Below are 18,543 nucleotides of genomic sequence, written 5' to 3'. Positions count from 1 at the left end.
TAAATTTTAATGCAGCGGAAATAACTAACGGAGAAAACCGAGTAACATGGTGAAGCCTGGCCACGCTACTCCTCCTAGTCCTCTCCTGCAGAAGCAATAACCCACTCAACCGTCTATCCCGGTGGCAGGGATGGAGGCCAAGTCACACCATCAACCAATCATCCTAAGGTGTACCTGCAAAAATTATGCCACAAGCAAGGCTGAGTATACTAATACTCAACTAGACTTACCCGGTGTGAGGAGTCTACTCCTCTATCTCTAGACATGCAGTTGTTTGGCTGAAGGGTTTGGTTTGCCAAAAGCACTAGCTGAATCTAGATCAAGTTTTAGCTTTTCAAGTTTTAGTGTGATTCTCTTAAGACTAAATGTGTACCTAGCTAATCATACATGGTATCAAGCATTTTAGCATTCAACATCTTTTGTCAATCAACACATTTCCACTTGTTACTTAATGTAGCAGCATGGATCAAGCAGTCTCATTAGCTGTGAGAAGCAGATGATTCGAATCGAGTTTTAACCTTGCAAGGTAAACCTAAACAAATGACGTGGTGAGGCACTCCGTCCCCACACACATCAACCGTCCCCATCCATTCCCTGGCAATAGAACAGGGCTCACCGCCTTGGCGTACAATGCCACATTGACCCCGACTGCCATCGGGCAGTGACAGCACTTGTACCCACCATAACCAGAATGGGAGACCACGTCTCAGGTCGCGTGAGGGGCAAAGTCTGCGGGCAGGTTCACTCAGGTACTAGGCTTACCGATTTACCATATTTCTCGGCATGTGCTCAATACGTTCAAACGCTTGACACACGGTACCCCACCTTAATCCTTATTCCGATTTTCGTCTTGTAGACAACCAATCCCCATGGATCGTTGTCCACAGACCATCATCATTACGATATAAAAATGGACACAACCAATTCCTGACCTCGCGCGAGTGCTAGAAAATCACTCGACTTCTACCGAGATCCCTAATTAGTAAAGCAGCTACTCGACCTAGCATACTAGTATCCATCTCAAAAGGAATCCTGAGTTCATGCAACTAGGATTTCAGTCAACTCCTACACTTAAGTGCACAGTACAAGCCTACAAACATTAAGTACAGTAAAATAGCATATATATATATATATAACGGTTATGCATAAAATTGGGGCTTGCCTTTAATTTGACACTTAGATAGTGTTTGCTGGGGATACTCGTTTGGTGAGTATCCACTGGTTAAGTCCACCATTCTTCAGGTCGTCCACCAACTGCATCTTGTGGTTGGCACCACATCACTTGCACGATCGTCATCTCTCGGTCCTAAATGAGATGCAAGATGCATATGTATGAATATAATGAAAAATATCACAAGATATACAATTACACAGTAGCGAACTAAACATTTAATTGTAAGACACTATAACAACCACACGTTAGCATTAGTTGTCTACACGTTATCGGTGTTCAACATTAATACCATTAAAAAGACGACAACATTTTATATATTTACGCAACACGACTACGACATCGCAAGTACATGCATTTACTACGCTCACCCTAATCATTCATTTGTTCTCCTATTGACCACACAAGAGCAACCAAGACAACATAAGTTTAAATATGACCTAGGCATCCATGTCTATGAAACTCCTATATCCAAATCAACTAGAGGAAGAAACATATAAAACAAGACACATATGTCATCTCAAGCCTAGCCATGGCAAGTCTACATTAATTAAGAGTTAACCAAACATTTTTATCAAAAGGGTGAACTAAACAATCAAATGCGCACTTGCAGATTTTTGGACAATAACACAGCAGTCACTCGTTTTAATCATAATTCTAAAAATATTAATCCAAAAATAGCAAACTAAGACTTTCTGGAAAGCTTAAAAGGTGAACTGCATCTTCGGTATGTTTACCTCAACAAGATTCAACACTTAGCAATGTCAAAAAGTGCTAACACGACAGATCTATCCAGATTTGGACATATTCAGACTTGCAACTTCAAAAATTCACAACTAAAGATTCAGGCATCCAAAATAATTGATCCTAGACTTTTTGGAAATATAATGAAATTGTCTACATATCATTTATAAACATCTGAAGGTGATTCAATATTTAACTAAGGATAAAAGACAATAGAAGACTTTGCTGTCCAGAACTGGACAGATTCAGTCTTTACATTTTAAACATCCATAACTTAATCTTCAGATCACCAAAAAGAGTGATCCAATACTTTTTGGAAAGCTTAGCAAAAGAACTACACAACTTTTATAATCACCAAGAAGTGATTCCATGTTTAACTAAATCAAATAATACAGTTTTCAAAATCTGTTTGACTATGGACAGAACACAGCAACCGGTTTGTAAAATTCATAACTCTTAAACTATCAGGCCTATGGTTATAAAATTTTAACACAAGCAAGATAAAAAAATATCTACAACTTTCTTATAACGAACATGAACTGATTGCAACATTAAATTGAGCAAACAATGCAGTTTCTGAAATCTGTACAGAATTTGGACAGATTCAGTTACTGAATTTGTAAAAAGCATAACTCCTAAACGATCAGACTTATGGATGTCAAATTTTAACACCACCAAGATAATAAAGTTATCTACCACTTTTCTATAGCACATATCTACAGAAAACATAACTTAGTTCATCAAACATACAGCATGGGGAAATCACTGCGCGCAGTCCAAAACAGCAATTAATAAATTTCAGCTCCTATACAATTCAAGAATTGTCGCGTTCTAGATACTTGAATTATTCTAACACTTTGACAATTGTTAGAGTTAAAATAACCAAGTGAAAACTAACAAGTAGACTTACTAATTTTTATATAAGTTATTTCGCGCGCTAGAACTACCATACACAATTAATCAACACATTCACCACAATCATCAAATCCGGCATATATGTATATCGAAGCGTTTTTCACCTAATAATTTGCATTTTAACTTATACATCACATGAGAACTAATACTTTTCATCCGCGACCATAACCATACACATTTAGACTACAACCAGCAATTCATCGTGACCACGAGCTTAACCAAAACATCTAACAATTTGGCTAACTAGAGCAACGACATAGCCCGCTAAATAACGTACACATCGGCTTGCCTATTATTATCGCAATCCGAGACACAACCTATATATCACAATGACTTATGCAATCGACTCCTACTTAACATGGGTTGGCTAACGCAGTATAAGACTTAGCAAACCATTTTAGACATTGTAGCTCGAAACATGGGTTGGAGCAGATTAATTAGCTTTTCCTAATCATTGCTCAACTTAAGGTTGTTAATACACAGGTCACTTAAAATGACACATTCTTGGGGGTCTAACATGGAGGCATTAACACACGGCATAAAACTCCATAAGACTTACATTTGCTACTGAAGTACCTAAAGCACTTATGTGCATATGTTATCGGATTGTTCTTCGATTTTAACAAGGACTGACTCATGAACGCTACTCGCCTCCAATAATTATTAGGCTGCGATAACGCTCATATAAGACCTCTAATCGATCAACAAGACATTTAATTATTCAAAGGGAATGGAATGCAATAATTGACCAAGCAAGGCATCGATCCGCCATACAATAGAAAGCATGACAACATCGATAGATGTTATCAATTAATCGTTTTAAAAATATTAAAATTACTTCTCGCTTTGCCACTACACCACCCTTTAGTCACATGACCCTCATGCACATCCTTTATTCGATTGTACGACAGCAACCTAAACGTTGTGTTACACAATACATACATCTTTCTTCGTCGCGAGTATAACCATATTATGGCATATACCCGCACACATCAATCAAATATCTTACGCCACCACTGTGGGGGACAGATATCCCCTAGGTCCACTGGAAGGCTAAAAACCTCATGAAAGGCCTTGGGCCCAATAATTCACGAGGTCATTCCTTCGTGGGCCTAGGGAGGGACGCCCAGTGAAGCGGAGTGACACAAGATTGGATCAACGCAAGCCTAGACGGCCCGATGAATTTGGGCAACCGCAACAGTGACCCGACCTTCCCGCGCAGTGTCCTCATACATCGGAACCGAACGGAGATAGGTCGGCAGAATTATAGGAAGATAAGCTCAGTCGGTTCACTATTACTTAGGCTCACACTGTTATCATATTCACATGTAACGTCCCACGGTCAAGTATATAAGGCCTAGGGGGCATCCCCTCAAAAACATCTCTCACCACTTAGCCATCCGCTCAGTTCTCTAACATCCTCGATACTAGAGAACCTCCTTGTAACCCACCACTCAAACTATTCACGCTAGGACGTAGGGTATTACGCATCTCAAAGCGGCCCGAACCTGTACAAAATTGTCCACTGTCTCTCGTGCATCTAGCGCGAACCATCGAGCTACAGTCGGTAACACCGTCCTACTCCAAAAAGCACCTCGAGGGGCAACCCTAGGTGCGCGGTTAGACCCAAAACACCGACAGCTGGCGCGCCAGGTAGGGGGTGTGTCACTGATCCAAGCTAGCTCAATGGCCATCACCTTCCAGCATAAGATCGTACTCCGTCCCGGGTCCACGTTCTGCTTCGGAACCATTTCATCTGTGGCAGATGAAGAGGGAACTCTACATTGCATCGCGGATCCGCTGAAGAGAAAGCCTTCATCAACAAACTCCATAAAAGCCAGAACGAAGCAAGAAAAAGCGCGACCTCCAGCGATCCGAGCCGAGACTCCCTCCTGCAAACCAGAAACATAGGGTCCATCTACCCGGAGAACTCCGCTGTCCACCTCTTCCACATAGACATGGACACAGATCACTAGGAGAAAGGAGGTGAACAAGGTCAAGGATCGTCAAACTGCTCTTCTGGTACCTCCGCCCTCAAAGGAGAACAGAAATAAACTCGTCACTACGACGGTTCCATTCTACCCCGACGTCCTCTTCATCGGAGGAAGAGTGGAATCAACTCCCATCTCCTACGATGAACCAACCGCGCCAGGAGAAGAACCTCTTCAGCGGGAATCTCGCCGATGAAGGAACCGACGCCGAAACGTTCGGCGACATCACGAAGCCGGAGAGCGGGACCCGGCGCAGCCTGTGTCACGAGATGAGGTCTCGGAGATGGGAGAGACTCCAGAAGAACGGGTCTTTAGGGAAAGGAGAAATTCCCGACGATGTGATCGTCGGCAAGCTCAAGAGCAGGCTGAGCAGGAAGCGAGACAACGTCGAGAGAATCCTCTTTTCGGACGAAACCTGAACCCCGACTTCGCCCGAGCCATGAACACACCGATTGAGGTCGGTGGAGTACTGGCTCGGATAGCCGATGGCCTCCCCCGGACTCCGGACGCCGACGGCTATCGACGGTTGTTCACTCGGGCAGCTAATCACCTTCTACCTCTCGCTCATCCACCGAGTGATCTACGACACGCCATCAACAGTCAGCGAGATGCACGGAGCTCCATCAACGCCTCACGTGAACGACGACACGAGAACAAGATCCGGCGTCGAGAAGAATATGACCGGGATCACGGCATCCCTGCGCGGAGTCAGGCCACCAGAACTGAGTCGGCAACGGCTTCGACTGGTGGCACGACCCGGGGATAGTCGAGGCACCACGACAACAACTCCCCTCCCCGGGATAGACATCATTACCGACAACATGAGGATATGTGTGGAGTATCGGCGCTCACTCCATGCCTCAGGGCCATTCAATGGCCCCCGAACTTCAAAGTCTCCAACGTCGACAAGTACGAGCCTAAGCAGGATCCGGGAGGCTGGTTGGCCGTCTACACCACCACCGCCCGAGCTGCTGGGGCAACCGAAGATGTGATGACCGCATACTTGCCTATCGTCCTCGGGCAAGATGCACTGCAATGGCTTCGACACTTACCCCGACACTGCGTCGACGATTGGAGCGATTTTAGTCGGCGTTTCACCGCCAACTTCCAATCTCTCTTCGACAAACCAGCGCAGCCATGGGACCTCAAATCCATCAAGCACCGAGGGGATGAGACTCTATGGTCATACCTAAAAAGATTTCAGACCATGAGAAATCATATCCCCGAGGTCGCGGAAGTGGCAGTGATCGAGGACTTCTACCGGGGATCTAATGACTCGGCCTTCGTCCGAGCCATACTGCAGAAGGCGCTGACTACCTCCGAGTAGCTATTCCGGGAAGCCAACCTCTACATCACCGTCGACGAACGAGCTCAGGACCTCATCGGAGGAGCAAAGCCTGCACCGGCGGCACCATGGCGCGACACGAACCAACAACCCGACAAACGTTGGGAGAAGAGGCCTCATGAAGAAGTCCACGCCGCCGGACCACCCACCTCTCGCGCCCGAGGAGGACCTCGCGGAGGCGAACGAACACTGGACGACATCCTCGACGCTCAATGCTCGTACCACAAAGACATGCGCCACACCCTCCGGAACTGCAGAGACTTCAAGCACTCCATGGGGAACAGCCGACCTTTCCAACCTCTGCCACCTCCCCCACCACGAGGAGGACCTGGAGAACCTCGACAACCTCAACAGCAGGAGGGGGAGGAGGCGAAGCGTTCCCGCGCGTCGATGGAGAAGTCAACGTCATCTTCGGTGGACATGGATCGCAGGAAAGTAAGAGGCAACAGAAGCTCAACAACCGTCAGATACTGGTGGCGACCACCGGCCCTCCCGCCCATATCGATGGTCCGAACACCCGATCACCTTCACTCGGGCAGATCAGTGGCTCAATTTCGATCACCTGGGCAAATACCCGCTCCTCGTCGATCCAGTGATCCGAGAAAGCAGGGTAAAGAAGGCATTAGTGGAAGGGGGAAGCAGCATCAACGTCACCTTCCTCGGACACTTCAAGGCTTGGGAGTTCCCCTCAAAGAGCTCCACGAGTCAGACACTCCTTTCTTCGGCATCGTGTCGACTGAAGGAGAATATCCACTAGGACACATCTACATGTTGGTCACCTTCGAAACTCCAGAAAACTACAGAACCGAGTTCCTGAGGTTCGAGGTGGCGAACTTCGACTGCGGATACAACGCCATCATCGGCAGACCTGGATTGGTGAAGTTCACGGCCATTCCACATTATACTTTCATGATATTGAAGATGCCAGGACCACAAGGAATCATAACTGTGCGTGCTGACTTCCAAGGCGTCGCAGAGTGTTTCCGAGTGGCCATTCAGGCGGCCCTCACCACCAAACCATCAACGACTTCTTCTGCACGGGCAAACTCAATGCCTGAGGAAGACCTCGCGGTACCCGCGAATGAAGCTCAAGTCGTGACCTCTATGCGGTCAACTGAGGAAACCAAGATAATCAACCTCGGGTTCACCGATGAGCGCAAGACTACCATCATCAGTTCCAGCCTGAAAGACAAATAGGAAGGTGCGCTCGTCCAGTTTCTGCAAGATAACCGAGACGTATTCGCATGGCAACCTGCGGATATGCCGGGAGTCCCGAGAGAATTGGTCGAGCACAAACTGAAGGTCTACCCCCAGGCGAGGCCGATCTGACAAAAATTACGTCGTTTCACGCCCGACAAGTGAGAAGCCATCCGTGCAGAGCTAGCTCGCTTGGTCGCGGCCGGATTCATTAGAGAAGTGTTACATCCCGAGTGGTTAGCAAATCCTATTCTTGTACTCAAAAAGAATAAAGTGGATTGGCGCATGTGCGTCGACTATACGGATCTCAACAAACATTGTCCGAAGGATCCCTTCGACCAGGTGGTAGACTCAACCATCGGGTGTTCTGTGTTGTCTTTCTTAGATTGCTATTCTGGGTATCATCAGATCAACTTGGCAATAGAAGTTGAGGAAAAAACAGCATTCATCACCCCGTTCAGGGCTTTCTGCTATACCTCCATGCTGTTTGGCCTCAAAAATGCTGGAGCGACTTACCAGAGAGCCATTCAGACATGCTTAGCCGACCACTGGGGCAAGCGTGTGGAAGCTTATGTGGATGACGTGGTGATCAAGACAGAAAGGTGAAGTCCTGGGTCCCTCGAAGAAGAAATACCCTCAAGTTCAAAAACTATTGTATGCAGTACTTCTAACTGCACACAAGCTCCGTCACTACTTTGACGTCACGGGATTTCCAATAGGGGATATTATCCACAACAAAGAAGCCATCGGAAGAATAGCCAAGTGGTCCTGTGAGCTGGGAGCTCACGACATTGAGTTTCGACCTCGTACTGCAATCAAGACTCAAGCACTAGTTGACTTCGTATCAGAATGGACCGAGCAACAAGTGCCGGATAACCGAGAGACTTCAGAAGTATGGCGGATGTATTTTGATGGCTCATTGAAGCTGTAGGGGGGCAGGCGCAGGAATCCTCTTCATTGCACCCGGAGGTGAACAACTCAAATATGCTCTTTAGTTACTATTCTCAGCGTCCAATAATGCGGCAGAGTATGAAGCTTTGATTCATGGACTGAACATTGCCATATCACTGGGCATCAAGAGGCTGATGGTATATGGGGATTCACTGGTGGTCATAAGTCAGATAAACAAAGAGTGGGATTGCTCAAATAACTCCATGGGGAAATACTGCACCGCCGTCCGAAAGCTAGAAGATAAGTTTGAAGGGCTAGAATTTCATCATGTGGAGAGAGATCGCAACGCGGTAGCTGATGCATTGTCAAAGCTAGGATCCAGTCAGACTCAGGTCCTGCCTAGAGTCTTCGTCCAAGAAGTACTGCGCCCGAGCATCTCATTAGATCGGGCAGAAGAGTGCAATATTCTGAGCCAACCAGAGTCAGATTCTGATGACTGGAGGGAGCCGATCATCATATACATAAAAAATGAGGAGGAGCCAGATGACAAAAATGCTGCAGAGCGTATTGCAAGGCAGTCAGCTCACTACACTCTCATTGGGGAAACACTATACAGAAGGGGCGCGACAGGAGTCCTCATGAAATGCATTCTTTCGGCTACTAGGAAGCAACTTCTAGATGAGGTCCACACTGGACAATGCGGGATACACGCAGCATCCCGGACTCTGGTTGGGAAGGTTTTCAGGTCTAGTTTCTACTAGCCAACGGCAAAGAGCGACGTAGCCGAGTTAGTCCAGAGATGTGAAGCTTGTCAATACTTATCAAAACAACAGCATCTACCAGCACAGCAACTGCAAACCATACCTGTAACATGGCCATTCGCGTGCTAGGGACTGGATATGATTGGACCCTTCAAGAAAGCTCAAGGAGGATATACTCATGTATTGGTTGCTATTGACAAATTCACTAAGTGGATAGAGTACAAGCCCATTGCTTCTATAACTTCAGCTAAGGCAGTGGAATTCATACATGACATAATATTCAGGTTTGGAATACCGAACAGCATCATAACCGACCTAGGATCCAATTTCACTAGTTTAGAGTTCTTTGATTTCTGCGAACAAAAAAGCATCCAGATCACATATGCATCAGTGGCACACCCAAGAGCCAACGGGCAGGTAGAAAGAGCCAACGGAATGATATTGGAAGCACTCAGAAAGAAAGTCTTCGACAAGAATGAAAGGTTCACAGGAAAGTGGATCAGAGAGTTGCTGTATGTGATCTAGAGCCTAAGAACTCAACCCAGCCGAGCTTTGCATGGAAACACTCCTTTCTTTATGGTTTATGGTTCGGAGGCAGTGCTACCTGCTGATCTCAAGTTTGGGGCGCCAAGATTGATCTTCGAAAACATAGCTGAAGCTGAGGCTACTAGACTGGAGGATTTTGATATACTAGAAGAAGAACGATGGAATACAGTGATTCAGTCAGCCAGGTATCAACAAACTCTAAGGCACTATCATGATAAGTCCATACGACATCGATCCTTTGCAATGGGAGATCTTGTCCTCCGCCGAATTCTAACGGGGGAGGGATGGCACAAATTGTCGCCGCTATGGGAAGGACCATTCATAGTAGCAGAAGTCACTTGGCCTGGATCATATCGTCTTACTCAAATGGATGGCACGGAAATAGGAAACTCATGGAATATAGAGCATCTCAGGAAATTTTACCCCTAGTTAGATTTCAAAAGCTATTAGGATAGCATTGTATTCTGTAATTGGGAAGTACACCATCAATAAAAAGACTTCATTCTCAAGGGCACTCGAACTGTTTATTGTCAATCTGCACGATTACTCGACTCAGGGTGACCACTATACCCTACAAACGGAGCAATCGACTTAAGTCGGCGATGACTTAAGGTGGTGTGACATGCTCACGCTCACGTAACTCAGGGTGACCACTATACCCTACAAACGGAGCAATCGACTTAAGTCGGCAGTGACTTAAGACGATGCAACATGCTCACGCTTACTTAACTTAGGGTGACCATTATACCCTACTAACGGAGCAATCGGCTTAAGTCGGCAGTGACTTAAGACGGTGCAACATGCTCACGCTTACTTAACTTAGGGTGACCACTATACCCTACTAACGAAGCAATCGGCTTAAGTCGGCAGTGACTTAAGGCGGTGCAACATGCTCGCGACCACTCGATTCAACATAAGCACGTTTGCGATTGCTCGTCTTAGGGCGATCTCTATGCCCCACGAAATAGGAAGAAGTTTCAAAACCATCACACTGCACTTACTTCTACAATCATAACAACTGTTGAATTCAAACAACAGAAAAATAATAATAGCGTTCAGTACCGAGAACATTTTCTAACAGAATATTCGAGCACATTGACCACATGCACAATGCATTCAGTGTTTCTACTTAGTAATGTTTTTCTCAAGAGCAACTGATGAAGAAGGGCGACTCGAAGAGTCAGGAGCAGCGTTGACATCAGTAATTATGTCATCAGGAACAATCACACCTGGCCTTCTCATCAAGATCTGCCCCACGTGAATGGCTTTGTCCATAGCCTTGTCGCGCTGAGCCTTCAAGGTGGTAGAAGTGTCTTTAGCAGCCTTAACAGCCAGCCGAGCAGTTTCTAGCTCCTGGACGACTGATCTTTTGGAAGCGCGCAGATCCTTGATGATAGAATCTTTGCGTGACACCAATTGCCTAACACGAATGAGTTCATCTTGGGACTCTTGCAGCTTGTAACGATGATTATCCAAGTCTGCCATGGTAAAGCAATGGCTCCTCTCCAAGATAGTCAAAGAATTGTTGGCATCGCGATACAACCTATCAAGGTTATCGCGAGAAGCTGCAAGGGCATGTTTTTCTTCCTGCAGACAAGAATCAGCTCTCAAATACCCAGCGGGCAGTAAGAACACAGCAGAGAAAGTCAAAGTAAACTTACTTCGTTAGCCACCCTTTCAGAGTCAAGCTGAGCACTAAGAGAGGAATTCAATAAGGTGGCGTCGTCTAAAGAAGCAGAAACTCGAGCTAGGTCCATCTGACCTTGAGAGTACTTCTCCTCGAGCTCAGAGTACCACCGGACCATATCTAGCAAGAAATGGTTGAAGAAAGATATTCAGTAAAAAGCAGATTAATCAAATAGCCAAAGAAGAAACAGAGGCACTAACCAGCATTTGTCATCTCCAACTCAGATACCCGTCGCTGAAGTAGCACTGGATTCCAATGCATCAGAGACAGAGCTCTTTCTGGGACAAAAGCACCCTGCAATCTCAGCTGATCAGCCATCTCGTCAACCAAAGCCTGGTATTGAAAACAAGTGAGTGCAAAGACAATATTTTGCTTGAAGATAGCCAGATCAGGAAAAACCAAGTTACTTGAATATTGGAGAAGAATGAAGGAAGCCCCAAATCATGAGAAACCAGTTGGTGACTCGATGAGGGAATATCAGCCGAGGCAATCTGAAGAGAATCATTGGGGATCAACTCAACATCACCAGCAGGAATCAAAACTCTAGCGTTGGGTATGTCGGTCTCTAAGGCGACTTCCTGATTTGAAGCACGTGCTGCTGCCATGCAATCAGAATGTGGAGGAGAAGACCCGACGTGGACATCCATGGAGGTATGAGAAGGGGAGCCCACTCAGACACCCTCGAGGGCTGGGTCGCAGCCTACATCGCCCATTGGAGCCGGATCACCACCGGCAGCACCCTCAGGGGCTAGGTTGTAGCTCGCACTACCCACCCAAGCCGGATCATTGTCGGCAACACCCTCGGGGGCTGGGTAATCGCTGGCGCCATCCTTGGGGACCGGGTTCTCTGCAGTAGCCACCTCTAAGGCTGAAGGATTCTCAGTCACCTCCATGGGAATGCAGCAGCCACCTCTAAGGCTGAAGACCGCACTCCAAGGTCGACGAGGCACGAGACGCTGCTCAGGATAACTCTAACTCCACATCAGGAATGTCAGTGCAAACATCCATCATACCACCATCTATTGGCTTGGACAGCAGATCTTCAGGAACCATATCCTCAAGAGCCTGGTCAAAATTTGCTATGGACAACTCTTGCAGACCAACGAGAGCAGACAAAGCTGGAGAAGGAATATCACTACTCCCCCCACTGACTAGGTAATGCCGACAGTTTTTCCGAATTAAGGGGATTTCCTCCTCTTCTTCCTCATCCTCGTCAACAATACGAACAACACATCAATTGGGGTCAGTGTCGGCCGGATTGCACCCATTGGAATCAGCATCATCAAGGTCATACCCATTGGGGTCAGCGTCATCAGGGTCACACCCATTGGGATCAGCTCCAGTAAAAAGTTCCACTGGCACTTCTTCAGCAGCAGGAGCAGAAGGGACGACATCCTGATTCAAACATGACACTCGCCGAAGCCTCCTCTTTTTCTTCTTCTTCCCCTCGGCAGGAGCAGTTGGATGACTGGCCGGGCAAAGGCGCTTTGGACGAGCACCATCAGATTTTTGAGCAGTCAAGGTCTTTTCAGGCTCGGGGACAGATGCAATAGCTATGGTTTCAGTAGGGACGGAATCAGATGAATCCTCAGCCAACATGTCTAGCATAGCACTTATCTCTGCATCACTCGGGTTTATAGGCATCTCAAAGTGAACTTGCCTTTCATCATTGGGGAGATCACCAAGTGAAGCAACCAAAGCCTCGACTTCTTCGGGAGAGGGTCGCACTCTAAGACCCAGGCCACTGTCGCTAGCAGGAGGATTGGACACAAAACTGAAAAAAGTCTTGGAAGGTGGCGGATTCCAGGAAGAATATGCAACAGGAGCACCAATATTCGACACTTTGCCTCTAAGAATCATCTCCAGTCGGCTCACCAAATCCAAAGCAGGAATCCTCTTGTTGGTAACCCGGGTAGAATCAGTGACACCACTATACAAATAAGCCGGGTACGCTCTATCCTTCAGTGGCTGAATATTCTTGAAAACAAAGTCTACAACTACCGCTTCAGCAGTCAGACCTCTCTCCTTCAATAAGCCAATTTCAGCAAGCAGAACCCTGACTTCGGTTATCTCCAAGTCTTTGGGGGATTCAGTCCAACTTGGAGCACGAACATCCGGCTGTCTCCCCGACTGAGGGGGGAGGGACTTGCCATGATTCTCTACAATAAACCACTCCAAGTGCCATCCTTTGATGTTGTCCTTGAGTGGGATGTCGAGGTACTCTGTCTTCCTCCCACGGTGAATCTCCAAACTCGCACCACCCACGAGCTGGTGCTGCCCCCCGACCATTCCAGGTCGACAATGATATAAGTACTTCCACAAGCCAAAATGAGGCAGAATTCCAAGATAGGCTTCGCACAAGTGAACAAAAGCAGAAACTTGCAGAATAGAATTGGGATTCAGATGAGTCAGATTCAGATGATAGAAATCAAGGAGACCGCGAAAGAAAGGAGAAATAGGAAGAGCAAGGCCGCGGATGAGAAAAGGAATGTAAATAACGGACTCGTGGGTATCCTCAGTCGGGAAAGTAACCCCATGATAGATCCGCCAAGAGCAAAGCTCCTTCGGGGGAAGAACTCCAACAGAAACAAGATGGACAAGGTCCGACTTGGAAACAACAGACATGTGATTGCCTGCGAAAGGCAATTGACTATTGGGATCGATGGGAGGAATAATCGCAGCGACGGAATTCGGACTCTTTTGCTTGGGCGCCATCTCAATCTCGCCGGCGAACTGAGCGGAAGCGAGATCAAAGGGAAACAGAGGAGGTATGGAAGCGGAAAGTAAGGCTAGGGCTCAGAAAGCAGAGGCATACGACGGCGCGATACAAATGGGGTTTTCCCAGGCCAAGCACCGATTCTAAAAGTGCCCAGTCATCACTCGACTGTTACTTCTAAAACGCTGACGTGGCTCGATATAACTCAGCTGTTATTTCTAAAACGCTGATGTCACCAGTCTTCACTCGACTGTTACATCTAAAACGCCGACATGGCTCGATATAACTCAGCTATTATTTCTAAAACGCTGACGTCACCGGTCTTCACTCGGTTGTTATTTCTAAAAGCGTCGACATGGCTCAGTATAACTCGGTCGTTACTTATAAAACGCCGACATCACCCGTAATCACTTGGCTGTTATATCTAAAACGCTGAGGTGGCTTAAAAGGACTCGGTTACTCTAAACACAAATACAGTTGATCAGCTAATTGCAAAAGAAACGGTGGAAAAGCAAGAAACGCGCACAAAACGAGGAGAAGTCTTCTTCATTATATAAGGAGGGAAAGTATTTTCACAAACTTAAAAACCAACTCATTATGAGTTGATCTTCTTCCCACTGTTCAGTACATTACACTAGTACATTACATTTCACTACACTATACTACAAACTACTACTACATTATTCTACTAATACTACTTCTACTACCATTTTAACATCTAAGCCAGTGGTGCCTAGCCACTGGCCTTGCCACTGCCGCCCTTGCGTTGTTGTTGCCGCTGCCGCCGTCACCCTTGTTGTCGCCCTTGCTGCCATCGCCACCGCCATCGCCGTCGCCCCCGTCGCCGTCGCTCCCCTCCTCGGATGGGTCAGAGGAGTCCCCCTCGTCCGAGGAGACCTCCGACTCATCCGAGCCCTCGAGCCCAGCGCGCTCGACGGCCCAGATGTAGGTCCACACTTCTACAGCAATCCCCTGGGAATCGTCTGACGGGGGAGAGGCATGGACCGGTGATCCCTCGGAATCGGAGGAGAACTCCTCCTCCGAGTACTCGGAATCGCCGAAGTCCTCCGAAGGAGGAGTCGGCTCGCGCTTCCGCTTGTCGCCGGAATGGTGTGAGGAGCTTCCGCCTTTCTTGCTCTTGCCCATGGTGGAGTAGAAGAGAAGAGAAGAGAGTAAGCAGCAAGCGGCAGAGAGATGTGTGAAGACACCAGTGAAACAAGAGCTCTATTTATAGAAGAAGAAGGCAACAGCTCATCTCCTACCATGGTCACTGAACAGTCGCAAATATTCAATAAGCAATTCAAATCGTCTGCAAACAAGTCAGGCGGCTGGCGTTGTTTCACATAACACGACACCCATTGGGACTCAGGTCAACTGCTTGGACGGTATGATTACACCCACGGTCACGTCAAGTTACTACTCAGGGGCAGTTTGCTAAACGCTCAGCGCACCAAGCCGTCCCTTGCCCACACCCATTGGGGCAGACGTCTAGGAATTTTCAATAGATTTTCCCAAGCAGTCACATCCATAAAGTATACGCAATGAATACCTCAAGACAGAAGGAAGATATCGACGGAGATCAGAGGAAAGCCAAATATAGCTGACGAGTTACAAGTCTAATCAGCAGAAGCATTGAAGCACGAAGTGATATGATGACTAGCCAAGAGCCATCTACTGAACGTCCAATCTGTCGCAGATCAAATAAATTTCAAACCTAACAAGATATGGGCAGATCGCGTGCTCGATCTCAAAGGCAAAACTGTATGCTGACCTCTAAAGCATAAAGTTGATGATATAATGCTGATTTCTAAGGCACTCAACGAAGAGGAAAGGATGATTTCTAAAAAACAGCATGAGATGAAGACCTTCGAGTGGATTATTTTCAGTAATCCACTCGAAGCTCGGGGGCTACACCCATTGGGTGCACCTCCAGTGCACCCAATTGTGGCAGAACTGCCCGAATTATTCCAACTTAAGTGCCTAAGCCCCGCCTTAGAGGCTAGACCACACTTAAATGGGAATAACCCGTCAATCCCTCGGATCTAGTCCGACACGGCCACTGACAGGATCAAGTACCACAATCTCACTCGATGGTGAGTCACAGAGCAAATACAATAAAGCATAAAACCATGCATGAAAGGAGTAGTAAGTTATTACATCATCATAGAAGTTTTGCAAAAGTAACCATCATTGTTCGAAGTGCAGCGGAAATAAACTAACGGTAAATAAATAGAGAGATGGGGAAGCCTGTCCCATCACTCCTCATGCTCCTCCTCAGCCGAGGTAGGGTCCCACTCGACAGTCCAACCCGGTGGCAAGATGGACGGCCAAATCACTCCAGCAACCATGTCCTCCAGAGAACCTATAAAAATTATGCCACAAGCAAGGCTGAGTATACTAATACTCAACTAGACTTACCTGGTGTGAGGAGTCTACTCCTCTACCTCTAGACATGCAGCTTGTTCGGCTGTGGGGTTTGGTTGCCAAAAGCATTAGCTGAGTTTCTAAGTCAAGTTTTAACTTTGTCAATTTAAGTGTGACTCTCTTAAGGCTAAAAGTGTACTATCTACTCATACATAGTAGCAAACATTATTAGCAATCAACATCTTATATCAACTCATCATATTTCCACTTGTTACTCAATGCAGTACAATGGATCAAGCAGTCTCATTAGCTGCGAGAAGCAGACGATTCGAATCGAGTTTTTATCCTTGCAAGGTAAACCTAAACACACGACATGTAGGGGCACTCCGTCCCCACACACATCAACCATCCCCATCGATTCCCCGTCAGCAGATCAGGGCTCACCGCCTTGGCGTACAATGCCTCACTGACCCCGACTGCCGTCGTGCAGTGACCGCACTTGTACCCACCATAACCGGAATGGGAGACCATGTCTCAGGTCGCGTGAGGGGATATGTCCACTGCCAGGTTCACTCAGGTACTAGGCTTACCGATTTACCATATTTCTCGGTATGTGCTTAATACGTTCAAACGCTTGACACAGGTATCCGCACGTTAATCCTTATTCCATTTTCCCATCTCGTAGACAACCAATCCCCATGGATTGTCGTCTACCACTAGTATCATGGTAGTATGAAAGTGGGTACAATCAATTTCCTGATCTCGCGCGAGTGCTAGAAAAATCACTCGTCTTCTACCGAGATCCTAATTAAATAAAGCAACTACTCGACCTATCATACTAGTCTTCATCTCAAAAGGGTTCCTGAGATCATGCAACTAGGGTTTCAAACAATTCCTACACCTAAGTGCACAATCAACCCTACAATCATTAAGTGAAGTAAAATAGCATAGATAACAGGTTATGCATAAACCAGGGCTTGCCTTCCAAAGCAGTGGCAGGCAGGTCCTCTGGCGCAAGCTCGGGTGCTGGATCCGGGGCTACCTCCTGAGCAGCTCCTTGCTCCGGCACGAGGATGTACTCTCCGTCAGCAAGGTTACAGTCTATCGAATGCAATGAACATGTATGTCATGATTATGCAGGATTTAATAACATTATGCTAAAAAGAAACTAAGTCAAGAAGTAACTTAGGGTTTCTTGGTTATGTGGGGCTTCTAGTGGGTTAGACTTATCACCTTTAGGCTTAGGTTTTTGTTGAGGATAAACATAGGGAATTTGTATTGCTCTTGTATCCTTCAATGGATAAGATATAAAGGATTTTAGGATGGCACCATTCTTCTATTACCCACTTTTCCCTTTCTTTTATTTTCTACTTATGGTTTCTAGGGTAGGTTTGAACTATGACAGGGGTTTAATATTTTCCAAAAATTCTGTAAAAGGTACAATGGGTTGCCATTTGCCATTCTAGCCTGTTTTAAGAATTTGAGGCTTAAAGTACAAAGGCTAGGCTTTAAACAAAAATAACAAGAGTTATGCAAAATGGGCCACTCTACACTACATCTCTTAGTTAGGGGTGGGTTCTGTCCTAAGGGTTATTTTTGCTGGCATCCAATAGTAATAATAGGCTTCTGTGCTAAAAATTACAGAAAACTAAGGGGTGGTTATTTAGTTATGATTTTCTTAAGTTTAATGTCAAAAAGGCACTTTCTACTACATTATTATTTGAAAAATGTCAAACAGCAAATTTCATATTTTTTTCTAAGTTCTCATTAATAAAACATTAGTTATCCCAAGGGTGGGGGTGTTTTTACCTTGGGGTTATTTTTGTAGGGTTTTTCTAAGTTATCCTTATTTTATTAAAATAAAAGGTATCCTACTTATTTTATACTAAACCAGGGTATGATAGATTTTTCCAGTGAACTATATTGAATAAGTATCCCAACAAAAATAGAGGTGCTCTCTGGTTCATTATTTATACTCCCTTTTCTATTTTTCTTAATCCTAAGCATATTGCAAAATAAGGGGTAAAGACTAACTTATTGGGGTGGACAGATAGGTTTAACATTTTTAAACAGGTCAGTAGGTAGATATAAACTTCTCCAAATTTTTCTAACCCTAGTCAAATAGCACAACTATTTTTCTTTCTATTATTGAGCTTTTGGCTAAAACTATCATTAAATCAAAACTTTAAAGTTTTCTATAGTACCAAGGGGTTTT

Source organism: Zea mays, chromosome 2 (genome assembly GCF_902167145.1).
Source record: "Zea mays cultivar B73 chromosome 2, Zm-B73-REFERENCE-NAM-5.0, whole genome shotgun sequence".
NCBI lineage: Eukaryota > Viridiplantae > Streptophyta > Magnoliopsida > Poales > Poaceae > Zea > Zea mays.
The sequence above is the reverse complement of the archived record's forward strand: the minus strand, read 5'-3'. Positions refer to the sequence as shown.